Below are 4,530 nucleotides of genomic sequence, written 5' to 3'. Positions count from 1 at the left end.
CAGATTCAAGTTATTTCATCTCTGAAAAGGTCACTGACTTGTAACACTGCAGCATCCATAGAGGACTCATGACTCTCTAACACTCGCCATAGCCCAACTGCCCTAGGAACTATGGCTGAAGATGCCAAGAATTTTCAAAGACGCTGGCATCAAGTTTCAGAGTTAAAAAAAAAGCCAATTAAAGCAAAATGTTGGTCTGAGTTTCATAATAATTTTTGCTCCCCAGAGGATAACCTGTCAACTGAGCAAAACTGACAGCAGGAGCTACTAAAGTCCTATAGCCTGAGGAGCATTGTGACAGGAACAATGCCACTTTGGGGGGACAGAAGGCAAAGGACAATCCCAGTTATTTGGAACAGGATATTTATGTATAAATGTGCACCTTTTGCTTCCTGTTCATTCACACAGAGAAGAAAGAAAAACCAAAAAGATAGAAGTAGACTGGTCCGCATGCCTGCATAGCAAGATTGGCATATCTACAACCTCAAAAGAAGAGACAGCACAAGGTTGGTAGCCGGGCTGACCTGGGTTGGCCGGGCTCACCCACCCTCCTCACAAACAAAAGCTATACAATGCAGAATTTGTGTCTTTTCTCTCTGCGGTGGCAAAATACCACACAAAAGCAACTTAAGGAAGGATCTGTTTTGGCTCACAGCTCAAGGGTATACAGTCCATCATTTGGAGAAGCCTCAGTGGCAGGAAGCAGTCATGTTACATCCAGTCAGGAACAGAGGTATGAATGACAGAGCTTAGCTCCCTTTCTCCTGTTGGACTTTTTACTCAGTCTAGGACCTTGCCCCATGGGATGGTGACACCCATGCTCAGGGTGGGTCATCCCTCCTCTGCTCATCCTTTCTGGAAATGCATTCACAGACATGGGCACAAGTGTGTCTCCTAGGTGATTCTAAATCCAGTCCAGTTGACAGTGAAGATGAACCCATCATGGACACTGTGGCTTTAGCACAGCAGCTATCAACAGGCAGGCAGGAACTGACTCTAGGGGACATAATACAAGGACGGGAGAGGCTTTGGTCACCCTAGTTGATGGGAAGTCTGCTGCTAACAGCTAGTCAGCGGAGGCCTGGAATGCTTCTCAGCAGCCAACAGCGAACAGGGTAGCTCCCCCTATAAACACTGCTGAGACTAGAGACTGGTTAATGTGACACTATGGACCTCCTAAGTAGAGAGGGGAGGGACCAGCTGCATGGTTGGGTGACAGGATCTTCACAGAACAGAGCTCATTATGAGTCCTGGTTGTGAGACTTGGTTCTGACCAGAACCTGGACAGTCATAGGGACAGCCACAAAGCCACCACACAGAGAGAGAAACAAAATCCCTGAGGCCAAGTGAGCCTGTCTGCAGCATAGGACAAATAGTGTATACAAATAAAGAGAATTGACAGCTTAGGAAGCAGGGCTAGGAAGAGAAAGTAGGCCAATGGGCACCACATCTGTGAAGGGTGTGTCTTGTCCTTGTGAGCCCTTCATCCCCACTGCCCTTCACTGGCTACTACTATAAGGTAAGCAGTGTCGTTACATCCTGTGTTTGCCACCATGATGTTTTCCTTCAGCACTGGCCCAGAATCAACAGAGCCAAGTGATCATCAGCTGACATCTGTGAAATCATGAGCCTAAATAAATCTCGAGTGGGGGTGGGGGGATAAGGAAGGGACACACACTCAGGAAATCCATATCTACTCTAGATGAAGTCAGTTTTCCTGGGTGGTCTGATCAGGTCAGGGGAGATTCAGTATTCAATGGAAGGCTCAACAGAAGTCACACACCATACTTGGCCTTTGCACTGCTAGACCTTTCTACTTCCAGAATCTTCCTTCTGATTCCCTTCCTACCCTCTCTTCTTCTCCCTATTTAATAAGATGTGGGTGGATGCTGTCTCCTCTGCAGGAGCAGCACAGTAACTGCTCCAAATCCTGGCTCCTGCCCCATGTCCCACACATACCTCATCCCAACCCTCCCACAAAAAGCCCACATCCACCCAGTGTATGCCCCGGCTCAGGCTGCTGTAATGGATGGAGTTCTACATGCCAAAAGACTCAAAGAGCAGACAGTTCTGGAGGTTGGGTATGCAAAGTCAAGTGTTCACAGGGTTGGTTCTCGCTGGGGCATCTCTCCTTAGCTTTCAGATGGCTATAACCTCACATTGGTCTTTTGATGTCTATTGCCCTCTTCTGATAGAAACACACTTCCAGTTCCCAAGGTTGGGAGTTCAATATCAAGGTGCCCATGCTGGATGAGGATCTGTCATAAAGATCTCATTTACCTTTGCTGCATCTTTAAAGACCCAATGTGCCAGTATGCTCACATTCTGAAGTACAAAGAACTTTAACATGGGGACAAGGAGGCAAGGTGCACAGCAGTGCACAGCATGAATGAGCCTGTACACTCAGACTGTGCTCCCCACCATCTTCTCCACCCAATTCCTAGCACTTGCTTGAAGTTATGCTTCCCAAATGAACATGGCTACACCTTGGGATTCACAGCTCATTTCTAATGCAGCCAAACAGTTTTTAACCTGCTCAGTGGCCATTTTTTGAGTGAGCAGTTGGATGAAGAAAGGACACAAGGCTCCAATTGGACACAGTCACCTGGAATGATGCTCTCTTCCTTCCCTGAGGCCAGCAAGGCTCCCACCTGCTCCATAGGCCTCAGGCTCTGGCAGGCTGAATTGACGGTGAGAAGCCGGGATAGACCCACAGCGGCACTACCCTCTGTCCTCGATAGGGTGACTCCTGTGTCAAAAAGCAGGCCTCCCAGTCTCCCCTAGTCCTGGAAAACTCTCTTCAGATAACGGCAGACTGTCTCTTTCTCAGGCCCCTTACAGGAAGCGGGCCGTGCAGTTCACATGGGGGACAGGGGAGACATCCTGAAGCCTCTGCATCTCCACTTCCTGGTTCTGGCAAATCGCTTTGCATTCTGTGAACAAGAGCCCCTCCTCTTTGGTTGGCCCACCTCCCGATGACCTCCTTTGACCCAACTGGAGGCTCAGAAATGCAAGCCTGAGGCACAGAGGGTTGAATGCAGCTGCTGGGAACTCTATCCCCAAAGACCAGCACAGACATACTAGGTGTTCCCATCTACAACAGTTTAGTCAGGTGGCCTGTGGAGACGCATGGTCTTGATGTTCATGCTCTGACCTGGCAGTTTGTTCCTAAAACCCTCTCCTGACCTTGCCCTATTCACACTGAGCTGGCTGCAGATGTCAAAGACCTTCTAAAGTCCACTTAACACCTCGCTTGGGGTTTGATTAAAGAACTGTAAAACATGGCACAGCCAAATCCTTGTAATTAATACAGGTATTCATCTGTTTGGGGTCTAGGGTGCAGAGTCAACATGAAAGAAAGATTAGAGCTCTCCAGTGAGAAGCTCAGCCACCAACACAGCAAGACATAGGGCATGGTGATCAGTAAGTTCCCCTGGCTAGGAATCAGCAGGGAAAAGGGTCAGGGTGCATTTGAGGGGCAGTGGGGAAAGATCCCCTCCCCCAGTGCTGCGGCCCTGTGGCTTGGTTTGTTTTCTATTGCTGTGATAAAACACTGACAAACCAACTTGGGGCGAAGCATTTATCTGGCTTATAGGTCACAGTTCATCATTGAGAGAAGCCAAGGCAGGAATCTGGACGCAGGAACTAGACCAGAGACCATGGAGAAATATTGCTCACTGGCATGCCCCTTCTGGCCTTCTTAGTTTTCGTATTTATACAGCCCAGGACCAACTGCCTAGGTATGGCACCGCCTACAGTGGGCTGGGGCCTCACACATCAATCATTAATCAAAAAAAAAAATTGCCCTTACAGACTTACCTACTGGCCAATCTGGTGGAAATATATTCTCAACTAAGCTTCCTTTTTCCCAGATGATCCTAGCTTGTGTCAAGTTGATTAAAAACAAACAAACTAGCCAGCTCAGGAGAGAACACCAACCCCAATCAGTTTTCCCAGCCCCTTCTACTGGGGCTCCGGACATGGGCAATAGGGGAGGGGCCAGCATAGCTGTCCCTCAAGTGACCCAGGTATTTCTAGGACAGGGAAGGCTAGGAGGAAGCCTGACCCATCGCTCCCAGGCTGTGGTGCTTGGGCACAGCACTTGGGCACCCCTGCCTAGCACTGCTTTCTGTTTCCTCAAAGCAAAGTCATAATATTGAAAACATAGGATTCTGGAAGCTGCTGAGTGGTGGTGGGGGAAGGTTGGGTTTGATCCTGAAGGGATGAGGTAGGGACGTGAAGGTCAGTATGGAGAGCAAACCTGACCTATAGGAGGACAGGGAGACACAGGCTGCAATTAGCAGGATGTGTAGGATGAGGGAAGTGGAATGTGCATGCGTGCGTGTGTGCGTGTGCACGTGTGTGTCCATGATGGAGAACAGATGGAACACTGAGAATGACGAAGGGAAAGGGGGTTAAGGTCTCTGCACGGATGCAGGAGGATGACCTATGACACAGGACCGCTGAAGGATCAGTATGAAAGAGTTAGGAGTCTGGGACCCATGACATAACAAAGCCAGGCTTCCTTGC

This window comes from Myodes glareolus, chromosome 12, assembly GCF_982192425.1.
Source record: "Myodes glareolus chromosome 12, mMyoGla1.1, whole genome shotgun sequence".
Lineage (NCBI taxonomy): Eukaryota > Metazoa > Chordata > Mammalia > Rodentia > Cricetidae > Myodes > Myodes glareolus.
Note: the sequence above shows the minus strand (reverse complement) of the source record.